This window comes from Paroedura picta, chromosome 11, assembly GCF_049243985.1.
Source record: "Paroedura picta isolate Pp20150507F chromosome 11, Ppicta_v3.0, whole genome shotgun sequence".
In the NCBI taxonomy this organism is placed as follows: domain Eukaryota; kingdom Metazoa; phylum Chordata; class Lepidosauria; order Squamata; family Gekkonidae; genus Paroedura; species Paroedura picta.
The window spans coordinates 54,115,611-54,143,037 of record NC_135379.1 but is presented as its reverse complement, the minus strand read 5'-3'; positions in this window follow the sequence as shown (position 1 = coordinate 54,143,037).

Below are 27,427 nucleotides of genomic sequence, written 5' to 3'. Positions count from 1 at the left end.
TATAACGCCTACCCGGAACAATATATAAAGCTAAACGAACAGTTCACTGGGTACTTATCCGTACGAAAAACCCTATTGATTTACCTGTTTTTACAAGGAAGTAAATGTGAAAAAAATATTTCTACATCCCATGGCCTTTCCCAACCATTTAAATTTTTCTCTTACAGGTCTAACACATCCGAAAAACCAATACAACGCCCACCCGGAAGAATATATAAAGATAAACGAACCGTTCACTGGGTACTTATCCGTATGAAAATCCCTATCGATTTTCCTGTTTTTACAAGGAAGTAAAATGTGAAAAAAATATTTCTACATCCCATGGCCTTTCCCAACCATTTAAATTTTTCTCTTACAGGTCTAACACTTCCGAAAAAACAATACAACGCCCACCCGGAACAATGTATAAAGCTAAACAAACCGTTCACTGGGCACTTATCCGTACGAAAAACCCTATTGAGTTACCTGTTTTTACAAGGAAATAAAATGTGAAAAAAATATTTCTACATCCCATGGCCTTTCCCAACCATTTAAATTTTTCTCTTACAGGTCTAACACTTCTGAAAAACCAATACAACGCCCACCCGGAACAATATATAAAGCTAAACGAACCGTTCACTGGGTACTTATCCGTACGAAAAACCCTATTGATTTACCTGTTTTTACAAGGAAGTAAATGTGAAAAAAATATTTCTACATCCCATGGCCTTTCCCAACCATTTAAATTTTTCTCTTACAGGTCAAACACTTCTGAAAAACCAATACAACGCCCACCCGGAACAATATATAAAGCTAAACGAACCGTTCACTGGGTACTTATCCGTACGAAAAACCCTATTGATTTACCTGTTTTTACAAGGAAGTAAATGTGAAAAAAATATTTCTACATCCCATGGCCTTTCCCAACCATTTAAATTTTTCTCTTACAGGTCTAACACTTCCGAAAAACCAATACAACGCCCACCCGGAACAATATATAAAGCTAAACGAACCTTTCACTGGGTACTTATCCGTACGAAAAACCCTATTGATTTACCTGTTTTTACAAGGAAGTAAATGTGAAAAAAATATTTCTACATCCCATGGCCTTTCCCAACCATTTAAATTTTTCTCTTACAGGTCTAACACTTCCGAAAAACCAATACAACGCCCACCCGGAACAATATATAAAGCTAAACGAACCGTTCACTGGGTACTTATCCGTACGAAAAACCCTATTTATTTACCTGTTTTTACAAGGAAGTATAAGTGAAAAAAATATTTCTACATCCCATGGCCTTTCCCAACCATTTAAATTCTTCTCTTACAGGTCCAACACTTCCGAAAAACCAAAACAACGCCCACCCGGAACAATATATAAAGCTAAACGAACCGTTCACTGGGCACTTATCCGTACGAAAAACCCTATTGATTTACCTGTATTACAAGGAAATAAAATGTGAAAAAAATATTTCTACATCCCATGGCCTTTCCCAACCATTTAAATTTTTCTCTTACAGGTCTAACACTTCCGAAAAACCAAAACAACGCCCACCCGGAACAATATATAAAGCTAAACGAACGGTTCACAGGGTACTTATCCGTATGAAAATCCCTATCGATTTTCCTCTTTTTACAAGGAAGTAAAATGTGAAAAAAATATTTCTACATCCCATGGCCTTTCCCAACCATTTAAATTTTTCTCTTACAGGTCTAACACTTCCGAAAAAACAATACAACGCCCACCCGGAACAATGTATAAAGCTAAACAAACCGTTCACTGGGCACTTATCCGTACAAAAAACCCTATTGATTTACCTGTTTTTACAAGGAAATAAAATGTGAAAAAAATATTTCTACATCCCATGGCCTTTCCCAACCATTTAAATTTTTTTCTTATAGGTCTAACGCTTCCGAAAAACCAATACAACGCCCACCCGGAACAATATATAAAGCTAAACGAACCGTTCACTGGGTACATATCCGTACGAAAATCCCTATTGATTTTCCTGTTTTTATAAGGAAGTAAAATGTGAAAAAAATATTTCTACATCCCATGGCCTTTCCCAACCATTTAAATTTTTCTCTTACATGTCTAACACTTCCAAAAAACCAATACAACGCCCACCCGGAACAATATATAAAGCTAAACGAACCGTTCACTGGGTAATTATCCGTAGGAAAATCCCTATTGATATACCTGTTTTTAAAAGGAAATAAAATGTGAAAAAATATTTCTACATCCCATGGCCTTTCCCAACCATTTAAATTTTTGTCTTACAGGTCTAACACTTCTGAAAAACCAATACAACGCCCACCCGGAACAATATATAAAGCTAAACGAACCGTTCACTGGGTACTTATCCGTACGAAAAACCCTATTGATTTACCTGTATTACAAGGAAATAAAATGTGAAAAAAATATTTCTACATCCCATGGCCTTTCCCAACCATTTAAATTTTTCTCTTACAGGTCTAACACATCCGAAAAACCAATACAACGCCCACCCGGAAGAATATATAAAGCTAAACGAACCGTTCACTGGGCACTTATCCGTACGAAAAACCCTATTGATTTACCTGTATTACAAGGAAATAAAATGTGAAAAAAATATTTCTACATCCCATGGCCTTTCCCAACCATTTAAATTTTTCTCTTACAGGTCTAACACTTCCGAAAAACCAAAACAACGCCCACCCGGAACAATATATAAAGCTAAACGAACGGTTCACAGGGTACTTATCCGTATGAAAATCCCTATCGATTTTCCTCTTTTTACAAGGAAGTAAAATGTGAAAAAAATATTTCTACATCCCATGGCCTTTCCCAACCATTTAAATTTTTCTCTTACAGGTCTAACACTTCCGAAAAAACAATACAACGCCCACCCGGAACAATGTATAAAGCTAAACAAACCGTTCACTGGGCACTTATCCGTACAAAAAACCCTATTGATTTACCTGTTTTTACAAGGAAATAAAATGTGAAAAAAATATTTCTACATCCCATGGCCTTTCCCAACCATTTAAATTTTTTTCTTACAGGTCTAACGCTTCCGAAAAACCAATACAACGCCCACCCGGAACAATATATAAAGCTAAACGAACCGTTCACTGGGTACATATCCGTACGAAAATCCCTATTGATTTTCCTGTTTTTATAAGGAAGTAAAATGTGAAAAAAATATTTCTACATCCCATGGCCTTTCCCAACCATTTAAATTTTTCTCTTACATGTCTAACACTTCCAAAAAACCAATACAACGCCCACCCGGAACAATATATAAAGCTAAACGAACCGTTCACTGGGTAATTATCCGTAGGAAAATCCCTATTGATTTACCTGTTTTTAAAAGGAAATAAAATGTGAAAAAATATTTCTACATCCCATGGCCTTTCCCAACCATTTAAATTTTTGTCTTACAGGTCTAACACTTCTGAAAAACCAATACAACGCCCACCCGGAACAATATATAAAGCTAAACGAACCGTTCACTGGGTACTTATCCGTACGAAAAACCCTATTGATTTACCTGTTTTTACAAGGAAGTAAATGTGAAAAAAATATTTCTACATCCCATTGCCTTTCCCAACCATTTAAATTTTTCTCTTACAGGTCTAACACTTCCAAAAAACCAATACAACGCCCACCCGGAAAAATATATAAAGCTAAACGAACCGTTCACTGGGTACTTATCCGTACGAAAATCCCTATTGATTTACCTGTTTTTAAAAGGAAATAAAATGTGAAAAAAATATTTCTACATCCCATGGCCTTTCCCAACCATTTAAATTTTTCTCTTACAGGTCTAACACTTCTGAAAACCCAATACAACGCCCACCCGGAACAATATATAAAGCTAAACGAACCGTTCACTGGGTACTTATCCGTACGAAAAACCCTATTGATTTACCTGTTTTTACAAGGAAGTAAATGTGAAAAAAATATTTCTACATCCCATGGCCTTTCCCAAGCATTTAAATTTTTCTCTTACAGGTCTAACACTTCCGAAAAACCAATACAACGCCCACCCGGAACAATATATAAAGCTAAACGAACCGTTCACTGGGTACTTATCCGTACGAAAAACCCTATAGATTTACCTGTTTTTACAAGGAAGTATATGTGAAAAAAATATTTCTACATCCCATGGCCTTTCCCAACCATTTAAATTTTTCTCTTACAGGTCTAACACTTCCGAAAAACCAAAACAACGCCCACCCGGAACAATATATAATGCTAAACGAACCATTCACTGGGCACTTATCCGTACGAAAAACCCTATTGATTTACCTGTATTACAAGGAAATAAAATGTGAAAAAAATATTTCTACATCCCATGGCCTTTCCCAACCATTTAAATTTTTCTCTTACAGGTCTAACACATCCGAAAAACCAATACAACGCCCACCCGGAAGAATATATAAAGATAAACGAACCGTTCACTGGGTACTTATCCGTATGAAAATCCCTATCGATTTTCCTGTTTTTACAAGGAAGTAAAATGTGAAAAAAATATTTCTACATCCCATGGCCTTTCCCAACCATTTAAATTTTTCTCTTACAGGTCTAACACTTCCGAAAAACCAATACAACGCCCACCCGGAACAATATATAAAGCTAAACGAACCGTTCACTTGGTAATTATCCGTACGAAAATCCCTATTGATTTACCTGTTTTTAAAAGGAAATAAAATGTGAAAAAAATATTTCTACATCCCATGGCCTTTCCCAACCATTTAAATTTTTCTCTTACAGGTCTAACACTTCCGAAAAAACAATACAACGCCCACCCGGAACAATGTATAAAGCTAAACGAACCGTTCACTGCGTACTTATCCGTACAAAAAACCCTATTGATTTACCTGTTTTTACAAGGAAAGAAAATGTGAAAAAAATATTTCTACATCCCATGGCCTTTCCCAACCATTTAAATTTTTCTCTTACAGGTCTAACACTTCTGAAAAACCAATACAACGCCCACCCGGAACAATATATAAAGCTAAACGAACCTTTCACTGGGTACTTATCCGTACGAAAAACCCTATTGATTTACCTGTTTTTACAAGGAAGTAAATGTGAAAAAAATATTTCTACATCCCATGGCCTTTCCCAACCATTTAAATTTTTCTCTTACAGGTCTAACACTTCCGAAAAACCAATACAACGCCCACCCGGAACAATATATAAAGCTAAACGAACCGTTCACTGGGTACTTATCCGTACGAAAAACCCTATTGATTTACCTGTTCTTACAAGGAAGTATAAGTGAAAAAAATATTTCTACATCCCATGGCCTTTCCCAACCATTTAAATTTTTCTCTTACAGGTCCAACACTTCCGAAAAACCAAAACAACGCCCACCCGGAACAATATATAAAGCTAAACGAACCGTTCACTGGGCACTTATCCGTACGAAAAACCCTATTGATTTACCTGTATTACAAGGAAATAAAATGTGAAAAAAATATTTCTACATCCCATGGCCTTTCCCAACCATTTAAATTTTTCTCTTACAGGTCTAACACTTCCGAAAAACCAAAACAACGCCCACCCGGAACAATATATAAAGCTAAACGAACGGTTCACAGGGTACTTATCCGTACAAAAAACCCTATTGATTTACCTGTTTTTACAAGGAAATAAAATGTGAAAAAAATATTTCTACATCCCATGGCCTTTCCCAACCATTTAAATTTTTTTCTTACAGGTCTAACGCTTCCGAAAAACCAATACAACGCCCACCCGGAACAATATATAAAGCTAAACGAACCGTTCACTGGGTACATATCCGTACGAAAATCCCTATTGATTTTCCTGTTTTTATAAGGAAGTAAAATGTGAAAAAAATATTTCTACATCCCATGGTCTTTCCCAACCATTTAAATTTTTCTCTTACATGTCTAACACTTCCAAAAAACCAATACAACGCCCACCCGGAACAATATATAGAGCTAAACGAACCGTTCACTGGGTAATTATCCGTAGGAAAATCCCTATCGATTTACCTGTTTTTAAAAGGAAATAAAATGTGAAAAAATATTTCTACATCCCATAGCCTTTCCCAACCATTTAAATTTTTCTCTTACAGGTCTAACACTTCTGAAAAACCAATACAACGCCCACCCGGAACAATATATAAAGCTAAACGAACCGTTCACTGGGTACTTATCCGTACGAAAAACCCTATTGATTTACCTGTTTTTACAAGGAAGTAAATGTGAAAAAAATATTTCTACATCCCATGGCCTTTCCCAACCATTTAAATTTTTCTCTTACAGGTCTAACACTTCCAAAAAACCAATACAACGCCCACCCGGAAAAATATATAAAGCTAAACGAACCGTTCACTGGGTACTTATCCGTACGAAAATCCCTATTGATTTACCTGTTTTTAAAAGGAAATAAAATGTGAAAAAAATATTTCTACATCCCATGGCCTTTCCCAACCATTTAAATTTTTCTCTTACAGGTCTAACACTTCTGAAAACCCAATACAACGCCCACCCGGAACAATATATAAAGCTAAACGAACCGTTCACTGGGTACTTATCCGTACGAAAAACCCTATTGATTTACCTGTTTTTACAAGGAAGTAAATGTGAAAAAAATATTTCTACATCCCATGGCCTTTCCCAAGCATTTAAATTTTTCTCTTACAGGTCTAACACTTCCGAAAAACCAATACAACGCCCACCCGGAACAATATATAAAGCTAAACGAACCGTTCACTGGGTACTTATCCGTACGAAAAACCCTATTGATTTACCTGTTTTTACAAGGAAGTATATGTGAAAAAAATATTTCTACATCCCATGGCCTTTCCCAACCATTTAAATTTTTCTCTTACAGGTCTAACACTTCCGAAAAACCAAAACAACGCCCACCCGGAACAATATATAAAGCTAAACGAACGGTTCACTGGGTACTTATCCGTACGAAAATCCCTATCGATTTTCCTGTTTTTACAAGGAAGTAAAATGTGAAAAAAATATTTCTACATCCCATGGCCTTTCCCAACCATTTAAATTTTTTTCTTACAGGTCTAATGCTTCCGAAAAACCAATACAACGCCCACCCGGAACAATATATAAAGCTAAACGAACCGTTCACTGGGTACATATCCGTACGAAAATCCCTATTGATTTTCCTGTTTTTATAAGGAAGTAAAATGTGAAAAAAATATTTCTACATCCCATGGCCTTTCCCAACCATTTAAATTTTTCTCTTACATGTCTAACACTTCCAAAAAACCAATACAACGCCCACCCGGAACAATATATAAAGCTAAACGAACCGTTCACTGGGTAATTATCCGTAGGAAAATCCCTATTGATTTACCTGTTTTTAAAAGGAAATAAATTTGAAAAAATATTTCTACATCCCATGGCCTTTCCCAACCATTTAAATTTTTCTCTTACAGGTCTAACACTTCTGAAAAACCAATACAATGCCCACCCGGAACAATATATAAAGCTAAACGAACAGTTCACTGGGTACATATCCGTACGAAAATCCCTATTGATTTACCTGTTTTTACAAGGAAGTAAAATGTGAAAAAAATATTTCTACATCCCATGGCCTTTCCCAACCATTTAAATTTTTCTCTTACAGGTCTAACACTTCCGAAAAAACAATATAACGCCTACCCGGAACAATATATAAAGCTAAACGAACAGTTCACTGGGTACTTATCCGTACGAAAAACCCTATTGATTTACCTGTTTTTACAAGGAAGTAAATGTGAAAAAAATATTTCTACATCCCATGGCCTTTCCCAACCATTTAAATTTTTCTCTTACAGGTCTAACACATCCGAAAAACCAATACAACGCCCACCCGGAAGAATATATAAAGATAAACGAACCGTTCACTGGGTACTTATCCGTATGAAAATCCCTATCGATTTTCCTGTTTTTACAAGGAAGTAAAATGTGAAAAAAATATTTCTACATCCCATGGCCTTTCCCAACCATTTAAATTTTTCTCTTACAGGTCTAACACTTCCGAAAAAACAATACAACGCCCACCCGGAACAATGTATAAAGCTAAACAAACCGTTCACTGGGCACTTATCCGTACGAAAAATGCTATTGATTTACCTGTTTTTACAAGGAAATAAAATGTGAAAAAAATATTTCTACATCCCATGGCCTTTCCCAACCATTTAAATTTTTCTCTTACAGGTCTAACACTTCTGAAAAACCAATACAACGCCCACCCGGAACAATATATAAAGCTAAACGAACCGTTCACTGGGTACTTATCCGTACGAAAAACCCTATTGATTTACCTGTTTTTACAAGGAAGTAAATGTGAAAAAAATATTTCTACATCCCATGGCCTTTCCCAACCATTTAAATTTTTCTCTTACAGGTCAAACACTTCTGAAAAACCAATACAACGCCCACCCGGAACAATATATAAAGCTAAACGAACCGTTCACTGGGTACTTATCCGTACGAAAAACCCTATTGATTTACCTGTTTTTACAAGGAAGTAAATGTGAAAAAAATATTTCTACATCCCATGGCCTTTCCCAACCATTTAAATTTTTCTCTTACAGGTCTAACACTTCCGAAAAACCAATACAACGCCCACCCGGAACAATATATAAAGCTAAACGAACCTTTCACTGGGTACTTATCCGTACGAAAAACCCTATTGATTTACCTGTTTTTACAAGGAAGTAAATGTGAAAAAAATATTTCTACATCCCATGGCCTTTCCCAACCATTTAAATTTTTCTCTTACAGGTCTAACACTTCCGAAAAACCAATACAACGCCCACCCGGAACAATATATAAAGCTAAACGAACCGTTCACTGGGTACTTATCCGTACGAAAAACCCTATTTATTTACCTGTTTTTACAAGGAAGTATAAGTGAAAAAAATATTTCTACATCCCATGGCCTTTCCCAACCATTTAAATTTTTCTCTTACAGGTCCAACACTTCCGAAAAACCAAAACAACGCCCACCCGGAACAATATATAAAGCTAAACGAACCGTTCACTGGGCACTTATCCGTACGAAAAACCCTATTGATTTACCTGTATTACAAGGAAATAAAATGTGAAAAAAATATTTCTACATCCCATGGCCTTTCCCAACCATTTAAATTTTTCTCTTACAGGTCTAACACTTCCGAAAAACCAAAACAACGCCCACCCGGAACAATATATAAAGCTAAACGAACGGTTCACAGGGTACTTATCCGTATGAAAATCCCTATCGATTTTCCTCTTTTTACAAGGAAGTAAAATGTGAAAAAAATATTTCTACATCCCATGGCCTTTCCCAACCATTTAAATTTTTCTCTTACAGGTCTAACACTTCCGAAAAAACAATACAACGCCCACCCGGAACAATGTATAAAGCTAAACAAACCGTTCACTGGGCACTTATCCGTACAAAAAACCCTATTGATTTACCTGTTTTTACAAGGAAATAAAATGTGAAAAAAATATTTCTACATCCCATGGCCTTTCCCAACCATTTAAATTTTTTTCTTACAGGTCTAACGCTTCCGAAAAACCAATACAACGCCCACCCGGAACAATATATAAAGCTAAACGAACCGTTCACTGGGTACATATCCGTACGAAAATCCCTATTGATTTTCCTGTTTTTATAAGGAAGTAAAATGTGAAAAAAATATTTCTACATCCCATGGCCTTTCCCAACCATTTAAATTTTTCTCTTACATGTCTAACACTTCCAAAAAACCAATACAACGCCCACCCGGAACAATATATAAAGCTAAACGAACCGTTCACTGGGTACTTATCCGTACGAAAAACCCTATTGATTTACCTGTTTTTACAAGGAAGTAAATGTGAAAAAAATATTTCTACATCCCATGGCCTTTCCCAAGCATTTAAATTTTTCTCTTACAGGTCTAACACTTCCGAAAAACCAATACAACGCCCACCCGGAACAATATATAAAGCTAAACGAACCGTTCACTGGGTACTTATCCGTACGAAAAACCCTATTGATTTACCTGTTTTTACAAGGAAGTATATGTGAAAAAAATATTTCTACATCCCATGGCCTTTCCCAACCATTTAAATTTTTCTCTTACAGGTCTAACACTTCCGAAAAACCAAAACAACGCCCACCCGGAACAATATATAAAGCTAAACGAACGGTTCACTGGGTACTTATCCGTACGAAAATCCCTATCGATTTTCCTGTTTTTACAAGGAAGTAAAATGTGAAAAAAATATTTCTACATCCCATGGCCTTTCCCAACCATTTAAATTTTTTTCTTACAGGTCTAATGCTTCCGAAAAACCAATACAACGCCCACCCGGAACAATATATAAAGCTAAACGAACCGTTCACTGGGTACATATCCGTACGAAAATCCCTATTGATTTTCCTGTTTTTATAAGGAAGTAAAATGTGAAAAAAATATTTCTACATCCCATGGCCTTTCCCAACCATTTAAATTTTTCTCTTACATGTCTAACACTTCCAAAAAACCAATACAACGCCCACCCGGAACAATATATAAAGCTAAACGAACCGTTCACTGGGTAATTATCCGTAGGAAAATCCCTATTGATTTACCTGTTTTTAAAAGGAAATAAATTTGAAAAAATATTTCTACATCCCATGGCCTTTCCCAACCATTTAAATTTTTCTCTTACAGGTCTAACACTTCTGAAAAACCAATACAATGCCCACCCGGAACAATATATAAAGCTAAACGAACAGTTCACTGGGTACATATCCGTACGAAAATCCCTATTGATTTACCTGTTTTTACAAGGAAGTAAAATGTGAAAAAAATATTTCTACATCCCATGGCCTTTCCCAACCATTTAAATTTTTCTCTTACAGGTCTAACACTTCCGAAAAAACAATATAACGCCTACCCGGAACAATATATAAAGCTAAACGAACAGTTCACTGGGTACTTATCCGTACGAAAAACCCTATTGATTTACCTGTTTTTACAAGGAAGTAAATGTGAAAAAAATATTTCTACATCCCATGGCCTTTCCCAACCATTTAAATTTTTCTCTTACAGGTCTAACACATCCGAAAAACCAATACAACGCCCACCCGGAAGAATATATAAAGATAAACGAACCGTTCACTGGGTACTTATCCGTATGAAAATCCCTATCGATTTTCCTGTTTTTACAAGGAAGTAAAATGTGAAAAAAATATTTCTACATCCCATGGCCTTTCCCAACCATTTAAATTTTTCTCTTACAGGTCTAACACTTCCGAAAAAACAATACAACGCCCACCCGGAACAATGTATAAAGCTAAACAAACCGTTCACTGGGCACTTATCCGTACGAAAAATGCTATTGATTTACCTGTTTTTACAAGGAAATAAAATGTGAAAAAAATATTTCTACATCCCATGGCCTTTCCCAACCATTTAAATTTTTCTCTTACAGGTCTAACACTTCTGAAAAACCAATACAACGCCCACCCGGAACAATATATAAAGCTAAACGAACCGTTCACTGGGTACTTATCCGTACGAAAAACCCTATTGATTTACCTGTTTTTACAAGGAAGTAAATGTGAAAAAAATATTTCTACATCCCATGGCCTTTCCCAACCATTTAAATTTTTCTCTTACAGGTCAAACACTTCTGAAAAACCAATACAACGCCCACCCGGAACAATATATAAAGCTAAACGAACCGTTCACTGGGTACTTATCCGTACGAAAAACCCTATTGATTTACCTGTTTTTACAAGGAAGTAAATGTGAAAAAAATATTTCTACATCCCATGGCCTTTCCCAACCATTTAAATTTTTCTCTTACAGGTCTAACACTTCCGAAAAACCAATACAACGCCCACCCGGAACAATATATAAAGCTAAACGAACCTTTCACTGGGTACTTATCCGTACGAAAAACCCTATTGATTTACCTGTTTTTACAAGGAAGTAAATGTGAAAAAAATATTTCTACATCCCATGGCCTTTCCCAACCATTTAAATTTTTCTCTTACAGGTCTAACACTTCCGAAAAACCAATACAACGCCCACCCGGAACAATATATAAAGCTAAACGAACCGTTCACTGGGTACTTATCCGTACGAAAAACCCTATTTATTTACCTGTTTTTACAAGGAAGTATAAGTGAAAAAAATATTTCTACATCCCATGGCCTTTCCCAACCATTTAAATTTTTCTCTTACAGGTCCAACACTTCCGAAAAACCAAAACAACGCCCACCCGGAACAATATATAAAGCTAAACGAACCGTTCACTGGGCACTTATCCGTACGAAAAACCCTATTGATTTACCTGTATTACAAGGAAATAAAATGTGAAAAAAATATTTCTACATCCCATGGCCTTTCCCAACCATTTAAATTTTTCTCTTACAGGTCTAACACTTCCGAAAAACCAAAACAACGCCCACCCGGAACAATATATAAAGCTAAACGAACGGTTCACAGGGTACTTATCCGTATGAAAATCCCTATCGATTTTCCTCTTTTTACAAGGAAGTAAAATGTGAAAAAAATATTTCTACATCCCATGGCCTTTCCCAACCATTTAAATTTTTCTCTTACAGGTCTAACACTTCCGAAAAAACAATACAACGCCCACCCGGAACAATGTATAAAGCTAAACAAACCGTTCACTGGGCACTTATCCGTACAAAAAACCCTATTGATTTACCTGTTTTTACAAGGAAATAAAATGTGAAAAAAATATTTCTACATCCCATGGCCTTTCCCAACCATTTAAATTTTTTTCTTACAGGTCTAACGCTTCCGAAAAACCAATACAACGCCCACCCGGAACAATATATAAAGCTAAACGAACCGTTCACTGGGTACATATCCGTACGAAAATCCCTATTGATTTTCCTGTTTTTATAAGGAAGTAAAATGTGAAAAAAATATTTCTACATCCCATGGCCTTTCCCAACCATTTAAATTTTTCTCTTACATGTCTAACACTTCCAAAAAACCAATACAACGCCCACCCGGAACAATATATAAAGCTAAACGAACCGTTCACTGGGTAATTATCCGTAGGAAAATCCCTATTGATTTACCTGTTTTTAAAAGGAAATAAAATGTGAAAAAATATTTCTACATCCCATGGCCTTTCCCAACCATTTAAATTTTTGTCTTACAGGTCTAACACTTCTGAAAAACCAATACAACGCCCACCCGGAACAATATATAAAGCTAAACGAACCGTTCACTGGGTACTTATCCGTACGAAAAACCCTATTGATTTACCTGTATTACAAGGAAATAAAATGTGAAAAAAATATTTCTACATCCCATGGTCTTTCCCAACCATTTAAATTTTTCTCTTACAGGTCTAACACATCCGAAAAACCAATACAACGCCCACCCGGAAGAATATATAAAGCTAAACGAACCGTTCACTGGGCACTTATCCGTACGAAAAACCCTATTGATTTACCTGTATTACAAGGAAATAAAATGTGAAAAAAATATTTCTACATCCCATGGCCTTTCCCAACCATTTAAATTTTTCTCTTACAGGTCTAACACTTCCGAAAAACCAAAACAACGCCCACCCGGAACAATATATAAAGCTAAACGAACGGTTCACAGGGTACTTATCCGTATGAAAATCCCTATCGATTTTCCTCTTTTTACAAGGAAGTAAAATGTGAAAAAAATATTTCTACATCCCATGGCCTTTCCCAACCATTTAAATTTTTCTCTTACAGGTCTAACACATCCGAAAAACCAATACAACGCCCACCCGGAAAAATATATAAAGCTAAACGAACCGTTCACTGGGTACTTATCCGTACGAAAATCCCTATTGATTTACCTGTTTTTAAAAGGAAATAAAATGTGAAAAAAATATTTCTACATCCCATGGCCTTTCCCAACCATTTAAATTTTTCTCTTACAGGTCTAACACTTCTGAAAACCCAATACAACGCCCACCCGGAACAATATATAAAGCTAAACGAACCGTTCACTGGGTACTTATCCGTACGAAAAACCCTATTGATTTACCTGTTTTTACAAGGAAGTAAATGTGAAAAAAATATTTCTACATCCCATGGCCTTTCCCAAGCATTTAAATTTTTCTCTTACAGGTCTAACACTTCCGAAAAACCAATACAACGCCCACCCGGAACAATATATAAAGCTAAACGAACCGTTCACTGGGTACTTATCCGTACGAAAAACCCTATAGATTTACCTGTTTTTACAAGGAAGTATATGTGAAAAAAATATTTCTACATCCCATGGCCTTTCCCAACCATTTAAATTTTTCTCTTACAGGTCTAACACTTCCGAAAAACCAAAACAACGCCCACCCGGAACAATATATAAAGCTAAACGAACCATTCACTGGGCACTTATCCGTACGAAAAACCCTATTGATTTACCTGTATTACAAGGAAATAAAATGTGAAAAAAATATTTCTACATCCCATGGCCTTTCCCAACCATTTAAATTTTTCTATTACAGGTCTAACACATCCGAAAAACCAATACAACGCCCACCCGGAAGAATATATAAAGATAAACGAACCGTTCACTGGGTACTTATCCGTATGAAAATCCCTATCGATTTTCCTGTTTTTACAAGGAAGTAAAATGTGAAAAAAATATTTCTACATCCCATGGCCTTTCCCAACCATTTAAATTTTTCTCTTACAGGTCTAACACTTCCGAAAAACCAATACAACGCCCACCCGGAACAATATATAAAGCTAAACGAACCGTTCACTTGGTAATTATCCGTACGAAAATCCCTATTGATTTACCTGTTTTTAAAAGGAAATAAAATGTGAAAAAAATATTTCTACCTCCCATGGCCTTTCCCAACCATTTAAATTTTTCTCTTACAGGTCTAACACTTCCGAAAAACCAATACAACGCCCACCCGGAACAATATATAAAGCTAAACGAACCGTTCACTGCGTACTTATCCGTACGAAAAACCCTATTGATTTACCTTTTTTTACAAGGAAGTATATGTGAAAAAAATATTTCTACATCCCATGGCCTTTCCCAACCATTTAAATTTTTCTCTTACAGGTCTAACACTTCTGAAAAACCAAAACAACGCCCACCCGGAACAATATATAAAGATAAACGAACCGTTCACTGGGTACTTATCCGTATGAAAATCCCTATCGATTTTCCTGTTTTTACAAGGAAGTAAAATGTGAAAAAAATATTTCTACATCCCATGGCCTTTCCCAACCATTTAAATTTTTCTCTTACAGGTCTAACACTTCCGAAAAAACAATACAACGCCCACCCGGAACAATGTATAAAGCTAAACAAACCGTTCACTGGGCACTTATCCGTACAAAAAACCCTATTGATTTACCTGTTTTTACAAGGAAAGAAAATGTGAAAAAAATATTTCTACATCCCATGGCCTTTCCCAACCATTTAAATTTTTCTCTTACAGGTCTAACACTTCTGAAAAACCAATACAACGCCCACCCGGAACAATATATAAAGCTAAACGAACCTTTCACTGGGTACTTATCCGTACGAAAAACCCTATTGATTTACCTGTTTTTACAAGGAAGTAAATGTGAAAAAAATATTTCTACATCCCATGGCCTTTCCCAACCATTTAAATTTTTCTCTTACAGGTCTAACACTTCCGAAAAACCAATACAACGCCCACCCGGAACAATATATAAAGCTAAACGAACCGTTCACTGGGTACTTATCCGTACGAAAAACCCTATTGATTTACCTGTTCTTACAAGGAAGTATAAGTGAAAAAAATATTTCTACATCCCATGGCCTTTCCCAACCATTTAAATTTTTCTCTTACAGGTCCAACACTTCCGAAAAACCAAAACAACGCCCACCCGGAACAATATATAAAGCTAAACGAACCGTTCACTGGGCACTTATCCGTACGAAAAACCCTATTGATTTACCTGTATTACAAGGAAATAAAATGTGAAAAAAATATTTCTACATCCCATGGCCTTTCCCAACCATTTAAATTTTTCTCTTACAGGTCTAACACTTCCGAAAAACCAAAACAACGCCCACCCGGAACAATATATAAAGCTAAACGAACGGTTCACAGGGTACTTATCCGTACAAAAAACCCTATTGATTTACCTGTTTTTACAAGGAAGTATAAATGAAAAAAATATTTCTACATCCCATGGCCTTTCCCAACCATTTAAATTTTTTTCTTACAGGTCTAACGCTTCCGAAAAACCAATACAACGCCCACCCGGAACAATATATAAAGCTAAACGAACCGTTCACTGGGTACATATCCGTACGAAAATCCCTATTGATTTTCCTGTTTTTATAAGGAAGTAAAATGTGAAAAAAATATTTCTACATCCCATGGTCTTTCCCAACCATTTAAATTTTTCTCTTACATGTCTAACACTTCCAAAAAACCAATACAACGCCCACCCGGAACAATATATAGAGCTAAACGAACCGTTCACTGGGTAATTATCCGTAGGAAAATCCCTATTGATTTACCTGTTTTTAAAAGGAAATAAAATGTGAAAAAATATTTCTACATCCCATGGCCTTTCCCAACCATTTAAATTTTTCTCTTACAGGTCTAACACTTCTGAAAAACCAATACAACGCCCACCCGGAACAATATATAAAGCTAAACGAACCGTTCACTGGGTACTTATCCGTACGAAAAACCCTATTGATTTACCTGTTTTTACAAGGAAGTAAATGTGAAAAAAATATTTCTACATCCCATGGCCTTTCCCAACCATTTAAATTTTTCTCTTACAGGTCTAACACTTCCAAAAAACCAATACAACGCCCACCCGGAAAAATATATAAAGCTAAACGAACCGTTCACTGGGTACTTATCCGTACGAAAATCCCTATTGATTTACCTGTTTTTAAAAGGAAATAAAATGTGAAAAAAATATTTCTACATCCCATGGCCTTTCCCAACCATTTACATTTTTCTCTTACAGGTCTAACACTTCTGAAAACCCAATACAACGCCCACCCGGAACAATATATAAAGCTAAACGAACCGTTCACTGGGTACTTATCCGTACGAAAAACCCTATTTATTTACCTGTTTTTACAAGGAAGTAAATGTGAAAAAAATATTTCTACATCCCATGGCCTTTCCCAAGCATTTAAATTTTTCTCTTACAGGTCTAACACTTCCGAAAAACCAATACAACGCCCACCCGGAACAATATATAAAGCTAAACGAACCGTTCACTGGGTACTTATCCGTACGAAAAACCCTATTGATTTACCTGTTTTTACAAGGAAGTATATGTGAAAAAAATATTTCTACATCCCATGGCCTTTCCCAACCATTTAAATTTTTCTCTTACAGGTCTAACACTTCCGAAAAACCAAAACAACGCCCACCCGGAACAATATATAAAGCTAAACGAACGGTTCACTGGGTACTTATCCGTACGAAAATCCCTATTGATTTTCCTGTTTTTACAAGGAAGTAAAATGTGAAAAAAATATTTCTACATCCCATGGCCTTTCCCAACCATTTAAATTTTTCTCTTACAGGTCTAACACTTCCGAAAAAACAATACAACGCCCACCCGGAACAATATATAAAGCTAAACGAACGGTTCACTGGGTACTTATCCGTACGAAACACCCTATTGATTTACCTGTTTTTACAAGGAAGTAAATGTGAAAAAAATATTTCTACATCCCATGGCCTTTCCCAACCATTTAAATTTTTCTCTTACAGGTCTAACACTTCTGAAAAACCAATACAACGCCCACCCGGAACAATATATAAAGCTAAACGAACCGTTCACTGGGTACTTATCCGTACGAAAAACCCTATTGATTTACCTGTTTTTACAAGGAAGTAAATGTGAAAAAAATATTTCTACATCCCATGGCCTTTCCCAAGCATTTAAATTTTTCTCTTACAGGTCTAACACTTCCGAAAAACCAATACAACGCCCACCCGGAACAATATATAAAGCTAAACGAACCGTTCACTGGGTACTTATCCGTACGAAAAACCCTATTGATTTACCTGTTTTTACAAGGAAGTATATGTGAAAAAAATATTTCTACATCCCATGGCCTTTCCCAACCATTTAAATTTTTCTCTTACAGGTCTAACACTTCCGAAAAACCAAAACAACGCCCACCCGGAACAATATATAAAGCTAAACGAACGGTTCACTGGGTACTTATCCGTACGAAAATCCCTATTGATTTTCCTGTTTTTACAAGGAAGTAAAATGTGAAAAAAATATTTCTACATCCCATGGCCTTTCCCAACCATTTAAATTTTTCTCTTACAGGTCTAACACTTCCGAAAAAACAATACAACGCCCACCCGGAACAATATATAAAGCTAAACGAACGGTTCACTGGGTACTTATCCGTACGAAACACCCTATTGATTTACCTGTTTTTACAAGGAAGTAAATGTGAAAAAAATATTTCTACATCCCATGGCCTTTCCCAACCATTTAAATTTTTCTCTTACAGGTCTAACACTTCTGAAAAACCAATACAACGCCCACCCGGAACAATATATAAAGCTAAACGAACCGTTCACTGGGTACTTATCCGTACGAAAAACCCTATTGATTTACCTGTTTTTACAAGGAAGTAAATGTGAAAAAAATATTTCTACATCCCATGGCCTTTCCCAACCATTTAAATTTTTCTCTTACAGGTCTAACACTTCCGAAAAACCAATACAACGCCCACCCGGAACAATATATAAAGCTAAACGAACCGTTCACTGGGTACTTATCCGTACGAAAAACCCTATTGATTTACCTGTTTTTACAAGGAAGTAAATGTGAAAAAAATATTTCTACATCCCATGGCCTTTCCCAACAATTTAAATTTTTCTCTTACAAGTCTAACACTTCCGAAAAACCAATACAACGCCCACCCGGAACAATATATAAAGTTAAACGAACCTTTCACTGGGTACTTATCCGTACGAAAAACCCTATTGATTTACCTGTTTTTACAAGGAAGTAAATGTGAAAAAAATGTTTCTACATCCCATGGCCTTTCCCAACCATTTAAATTTTTCTCTTACAGGTCTAACACTTCCGAAAAACCAATACAACGCCCACCCGGAACAATATATAAAGCTAAACGAACCGTTCACTGGGTACTTATCCGTACGAAAAACCCTATTGATTTACCTGTTCTTACAAGGAAGTATAAGTGAAAAAAATATTTCTACATCCCATGGCCTTTCCCAACCATTTAAATTTTTCTCTTACAGGTCCAACACTTCCGAAAAACCAAAACAACGCCCACCCGGAACAATATATAAAGCTAAACGAACCGTTCACTGGGCACTTATCCGTACGAAAAACCCTATTGATTTACCTGTATTACAAGGAAATAAAATGTGAAAAAAATATTTCTACATCCCATGGCCTTTCCCAACCATTTAAATTTTTCTCTTACAGGTCTAACACTTCCGAAAAACCAAAACAACGCCCACCCGGAACAATATATAAAGCTAAACGAACGGTTCACAGTGTACTTATCCGTATGCAAATCCCTATCGATTTTCCTGTTTTTACAAGGAAGTAAAATGTGAAAAAAATATTTCTACATCCCATGGCCTTTCCCAACCATTTAAATTTTTCTCTTACAGGTCTAACACTTCCGAAAAAACAATACAACGCCCACCCGGAACAATGTATAAAGCTAAACAAACCGTTCACTGGGCACTTATCCGTACAAAAAACCCTATTGATTTACCTGTTTTTACAAGGAAATAAAATGTGAAAAAAATATTTCTACATCCCATGGCCTTTCCCAACCATTTAAATTTTTTTCTTACAGGTCTAACGCTTCCGAAAAACCAATACAAAGCCTACCCGGAACAATATATAAAGCTAAACGAACCGTTCACTGGGTACATATCCGTACGAAAATCCCTATTGATTTTCCTGTTTTTATAAGGAAGTAAAATGTGAAAAAAATATTTCTACATCCCATGGCCTTTCCCAACCATTTAAATTTTTCTCTTACATGTCTAACACTTCCAAAAAACCAATACAACGCCCACCCGGAACAATATATAGAGCTAAACGAACCGTTCACTGGGTAATTATCCGTAGGAAAATCCCTATTGATTTACCTGTTTTTAAAAGGAAATAAAATGTGAAAAAATATTTCTACATCCCATGGCCTTTCCCAACCATTTAAATTTTTCTCTTACAGGTCTAACACTTCTGAAAAACCAATACAACGCCCACCCGGAACAATATATAAAGCTAAACGAACCGTTCACTGGGTACTTATCCGTACGAAAAACCCTATTGATTTACCTGTATTACAAGGAAATAAAATGTGAAAAAAATATTTCTACATCCCATGGCCTTTCCCAACCATTTAAATTTTTCTCTTACAGGTCTAACACTTCCGAAAAACCAAAACAACGCCCACCCGGAACAATATATAAAGCTAAACGAACGGTTCACAGGGTACTTATCCGTATGAAAATCCCTATCGATTTTCCTGTTTTTACAAGGAAGTAAAATGTGAAAAAAATATTTCTACATCCCATGGCCTTTCCCAACCATTTAAATTTTTCTCTTACAGGTCTAACACTTCCGAAAAAACAATACAACGCCCACCCGGAACAATGTATAAAGCTAAACAAACCGTTCACTGGGCACTTATCCGTACAAAAAACCCTATTGATTTACCTGTTTTTACAAGGAAATAAAATGTGAAAAAAATATTTCTACATCCCATGGCCTTTCCCAACCATTTAAATTTTTTTCTTACAGGTCTAACGCTTCCGAAAAACCAATACAACGCCCACCCGGAACAATATATAAAGCTAAACGAACCGTTCACTGGGTACATATCCGTACGAAAATCCCTATTGATTTTCCTGTTTTTATAAGGAAGTAAAATGTGAAAAAAATATTTCTACATCCCATGGCCTTTCCCAACCATTTAAATTTTTCTCTTACATGTCTAACACTTCCAAAAAACCAATACAACGCCCACCCGGAACAATATATAGAGCTAAACGAACCGTTCACTGGGTAATTATCCGTAGGAAAATCCCTATTGATTTACCTGTTTTTAAAAGGAAATAAAATGTGAAAAAATATTTCTACATCCCATGGCCTTTCCCAACCATTTAAATTTTTCTCTTACAGGTCTAACACTTCTGAAAAACCAATACAACGCCCACCCGGAACAATATATAAAGCTAAACGAACCGTTCACTGGGTACTTATCCGTACGAAAAACCCTATTGATTTACCTGTTTTTACAAGGAAGTAAATGTGAAAAAAATATTTCTACATCCCATGGCCTTTCCCAACCATTTAAATTTTTCTCTTACAGGTCTAACACTTCCAAAAAACCAATACAACGCCCACCCGGAAAAATATATAAAGCTAAACGAACCGTTCACTGGGTACTTATCCGTACGAAAATCCCTATCGATTTTCCTGTTTTTACAAGGAAGTAAAATGTGAAAAAAATATTTCTACATCCCATGGCCTTTCCCAACCATTTAAATTTTTCTCTTACAGGTCTAACACTTCCGAAAAAACAATACAACGCCCACCCGGAACAATGTATAAAGCTAAACAAACCGTTCACTGGGCACTTATCCGTACAAAAAACCCTATTGATTTACCTGTTTTTACAAGGAAATAAAATGTGAAAAAAATATTTCTACATCCCATGGCCTTTCCCAACCATTTAAATTTTTTTCTTACAGGTCTAACGCTTCCGAAAAACCAATACAACGCCCACCCGGAACAATATATAAAGCTAAACGAACCGTTCACTGGGTACATATCCGTACGAAAATCCCTATTGATTTTCCTGTGTTTATAAGGAAGTAAAATGTGAAAAAAATATTTCTACATCCCATGGCCTTTCCCAACCATTTAAATTTTTCTCTTACATGTCTAACACTTCCAAAAAACCAATACAACGCCCACCCGGAACAATATATAAAGCTAAACGAACCGTTCACTGGGTACTTATCCGTACGAAAAACCCTATTGATTTACCTGTTCTTACAAGGAAGTATAAATGAAAAAAATATTTCTACATCCCATGGCCTTTCCCAACCATTTAAATTTTTCTCTTACAGGTCCAACACTTCCGAAAAACCAAAACAACGCCCACCCGGAACAATATATAAAGCTAAACGAACCGTTCACTGGGCACTTATCCGTACGAAAAACCCTATTGATTTACCTGTATTACAAGGAAATAAAATGTGAAAAAAATATTTCTACATCCCATGGCCTTTCCCAACCATTTAAATTTTTCTCTTACAGGTCTAACACTTCCGAAAAACCAAAACAACGCCCACCCGGAACAATATATAAAGCTAAACGAACGGTTCACAGGGTACTTATCCGTATGAAAATCCCTATCGATTTTCCTGTTTTTACAAGGAAGTAAAATGTGAAAAAAATATTTCTACATCCCATGGCCTTTCCCAACCATTTAAATTTTTCTCTTACAGGTCTAACACTTCCGAAAAAACAATACAACGCCCACCCGGAACAATGTATAAAGCTAAACAAACCGTTCACTGGGCACTTATCCGTACAAAAAACCCTATTGATTTACCTGTTTTTACAAGGAAATAAAATGTGAAAAAAATATTTCTACATCCCATGGCCTTTCCCAACCATTTAAATTTTTTTCTTACAGGTCTAACGCTTCCGAAAAACCAATACAACGCCCACCCGGAACAATATATAAAGCTAAACGAACCGTTCACTGGGTACATATCCGTACGAAAATCCCTATTGATTTTCCTGATTTTATAAGGAAGTAAAATGTGAAAAAAATATTTCTACATCCCATGGCCTTTCCCAACCATTTAAATTTTTCTCTTACATGTCTAACACTTCCAAAAAAACCAATACAACGCCCACCCGGAAAAATATATAGAGCTAAACGAACCGTTCACTGGGTAATTATCCGTAGGAAAATCCCTATTGATTTACCTGTTTTTAAAAGGAAATAAAATGTGAAAAAATATTTCTACATCCCATGGCCTTTCCCAACCATTTAAATTTTTCTCTTACAGGTCTAACACTTCTGAAAAACCAATACAACGCCCACCCGGAACAATATATAAAGCTAAACGAACCGTTCACTGGGTACTTATCCATACGAAAAACCCTATTGATTTACCTGTTTTTACAAGGAAGTAAATGTGAAAAAAATATTTCTACATCCCATGGCCTTTCCCAACCATTTAAATTTTTCTCTTACAGGTCTAACACTTCCAAAAAACCAATACAACGCCCACCCGGAAAAATATATAAAGCTAAACGAACCGTTCACTGGGTACTTATCCGTACGAAAATCCCTATTGATTTACCTGTTTTTAAAAGGAAATAAAATGTGAAAAAAATATTTCTACATCCCATGGCCTTTCCCAACCATTTAAATTTTTCTCTTACAGGTCTAACACTTCTGAAAACCCAATACAACGCGCACCCGGAACAATATATAAAGCTAAACGAACCGTTCACTGGGTACTTATCCGTACGAAAAACCCTATTGATTTACCTGTTTTTACAAGGAAGTAAATGTGAAAAAAATATTTCTACATCCCATGGCCTTTCCCAAGCATTTAAATTTTTCTCTTACAGGTCTAACACTTCCGAAAAACCAATACAACGCCCACCCGGAACAATATATAAAGCTAAACGAACCGTTCACTGGGTACTTATCCGTACGAAAAACCCTATTGATTTACCTGTTTTTACAAGGAAGTATATGTGAAAAAAATATTTCTACATCCCATGGCCTTTCCCAAGCATTTAAATTTTTCTCTTACAGGTCTAACACTTCCGAAAAACCAAAACAACGCCCACCCGGAACAATATATAAAGCTAAACGAACCGTTCACTGGGCACTTATCCGTACGAAAAACCCTATTGATTTACCTGTATTACAAGGAAATACAATGTGAAAAAAATATTTCTACATCCCATGGCCTTTCCCAACCATTTAAATTTTTCTCTTACAGGTCTAACACTTCCGAAAAACCAAAACAACGCCCACCCGGAACAATATATAAAGCTAAACGAACGGTTCACTGGGTACTTATCCGTACGAAAATCCCTATTGATTTTCCTGTTTTTACAAGGAAGTAAAATGTGAAAAAAATATTTCTACATCCCATGGCCTTTCCCAACCATTTAAATTTTTCTCTTACAGGTCTAACACTTCCGAAAAAACAATACAACGCCCACCCGGAACAATATATAAAGCTAAACGAACGGTTCACTGGGTACTTATCCGTACGAAAATCCCTATTGATTTTCCTGTTTTTACAAGGAAGTAAAATGTGAAAAAAATATTTCTACATCCCATGGCCTTTCCCAACCATTTAAATTTTTCTCTTACAGGTCTAACACTTCCGAAAAAACAATACAACGCCCACCCGGAACAATATATAAAGCTAAACGAACGGTTCACTGGGTACTTATCCGTACGAAACACCCTATTGATTTACCTGTTTTTACAAGGAAGTAAATGTGAAAAAAATATTTCTACATCCCATGGCCTTTCCCAACCATTTAAATTTTTCTCTTACAGGTCTAACACTTCTGAAAAACCAATACAACGCCCACCCGGAACAATATATAAAGCTAAACGAACCGTTCACTGGGTACTTATCCGTACGAAAAACCCTATTGATTTACCTGTTTTTACAAGGAAGTAAATGTGAAAAAAATATTTCTACATCCCATGGCCTTTCCCAAGCATTTAAATTTTTCTCTTACAGGTCTAACACTTCCGAAAAACCAATACAACGCCCACCCGGAACAATATATAAAGCTAAACGAACCGTTCACTGGGTACTTATCCGTACGAAAAACCCTATTGATTTACCTGTTTTTACAAGGAAGTATATGTGAAAAAAATATTTCTACATCCCATGGCCTTTCCCAACCATTTAAATTTTTCTCTTACAGGTCTAACACTTCCGAAAAACCAAAACAACGCCCACCCGGAACAATATATAAAGCTAAACGAACGGTTCACTGGGTACTTATCCGTACGAAAATCCCTATTGATTTTCCTGTTTTTACAAGGAAGTAAAATGTGAAAAAAATATTTCTACATCCCATGGCCTTTCCCAACCATTTAAATTTTTCTCTTACAGGTCTAACACTTCCGAAAAAACAATACAACGCCCACCCGGAACAATATATAAAGCTAAACGAACGGTTCACTGGGTACTTATCCGTACGAAACACCCTATTGATTTACCTGTTTTTACAAGGAAGTAAATGTGAAAAAAATATTTCTACATCCCATGGCCTTTCCCAACCATTTAAATTTTTCTCTTACAGGTCTAACACTTCTGAAAAACCAATACAACGCCCACCCGGAACAATATATAAAGCTAAACGAACCGTTCACTGGGTACTTATCCGTACGAAAAACCCTATTGATTTACCTGTTTTTACAAGGAAGTAAATGTGAAAAAAATATTTCTACATCCCATGGCCTTTCCCAACCATTTAAATTTTTCTCTTACAGGTCTAACACTTCCGAAAAACCAATACAACGCCCACCCGGAACAATATATAAAGCTAAACGAACCGTTCACTGGGTACTTATCCGTACGAAAAACCCTATTGATTTACCTGTTTTTACAAGGAAGTAAATGTGAAAAAAATATTTCTACATCCCATGGCCTTTCCCAACAATTTAAATTTTTCTCTTACAAGTCTAACACTTCCGAAAAACCAATACAACGCCCACCCGGAACAATATATAAAGTTAAACGAACCTTTCACTGGGTACTTATCCGTACGAAAAACCCTATTGATTTACCTGTTTTTACAAGGAAGTAAATGTGAAAAAAATATTTCTACATCCCATGGCCTTTCCCAACCATTTAAATTTTTCTCTTACAGGTCTAACACTTCCGAAAAACCAATACAACGCCCACCCGGAACAATATATAAAGCTAAACGAACCGTTCACTGGGTACTTATCCGTACGAAAAACCCTATTGATTTACCTGTTCTTACAAGGAAGTATAAGTGAAAAAAATATTTCTACATCCCATGGCCTTTCCCAACCATTTAAATTTTTCTCTTACAGGTCCAACACTTCCGAAAAACCAAAACAACGCCCACCCGGAACAATATATAAAGCTAAACGAACCGTTCACTGGGCACTTATCCGTACGAAAAACCCTATTGATTTACCTGTATTACAAGGAAATAAAATGTGAAAAAAATATTTCTACATCCCATGGCCTTTCCCAACCATTTAAATTTTTCTCTTACAGGTCTAACACTTCCGAAAAACCAAAACAACGCCCACCCGGAACAATATATAAAGCTAAACGAACGGTTCACAGTGTACTTATCCGTATGCAAATCCCTATCGATTTTCCTGTTTTTACAAGGAAGTAAAATGTGAAAAAAATATTTCTACATCCCATGGCCTTTCCCAACCATTTAAATTTTTCTCTTACAGGTCTAACACTTCCGAAAAAACAATACAACGCCCACCCGGAACAATGTATAAAGCTAAACAAACCGTTCACTGGGCACTTATCCGTACAAAAAACCCTATTGATTTACCTGTTTTTACAAGGAAATAAAATGTGAAAAAAATATTTCTACATCCCATGGCCTTTCCCAACCATTTAAATTTTTTTCTTACAGGTCTAACGCTTCCGAAAAACCAATACAACGCCTACCCGGAACAATATATAAAGCTAAACGAACCGTTCACTGGGTACATATCCGTACGAAAATCCCTATTGATTTTCCTGTTTTTATAAGGAAGTAAAATGTGAAAAAAATATTTCTACATCCCATGGCCTTTCCCAACCATTTAAATTTTTCTCTTACATGTCTAACACTTCCAAAAAACCAATACAACGCCCACCCGGAACAATATATAGAGCTAAACGAACCGTTCACTGGGTAATTATCCGTAGGAAAATCCCTATTGATTTACCTGTTTTTAAAAGGAAATAAAATGTGAAAAAATATTTCTACATCCCATGGCCTTTCCCAACCATTTAAATTTTTCTCTTACAGGTCTAACACTTCTGAAAAACCAATACAACGCCCACCCGGAACAATATATAAAGCTAAACGAACCGTTCACTGGGTACTTATCCGTACGAAAAACCCTATTGATTTACCTGTATTACAAGGAAATAAAATGTGAAAAAAATATTTCTACATCCCATGGCCTTTCCCAACCATTTAAATTTTTCTCTTACAGGTCTAACACTTCCGAAAAACCAAAACAACGCCCACCCGGAACAATATATAAAGCTAAACGAACGGTTCACAGGGTACTTATCCGTATGAAAATCCCTATCGATTTTCCTGTTTTTACAAGGAAGTAAAATGTGAAAAAAATATTTCTACATCCCATGGCCTTTCCCAACCATTTAAATTTTTCTCTTACAGGTCTAACACTTCCGAAAAAACAATACAACG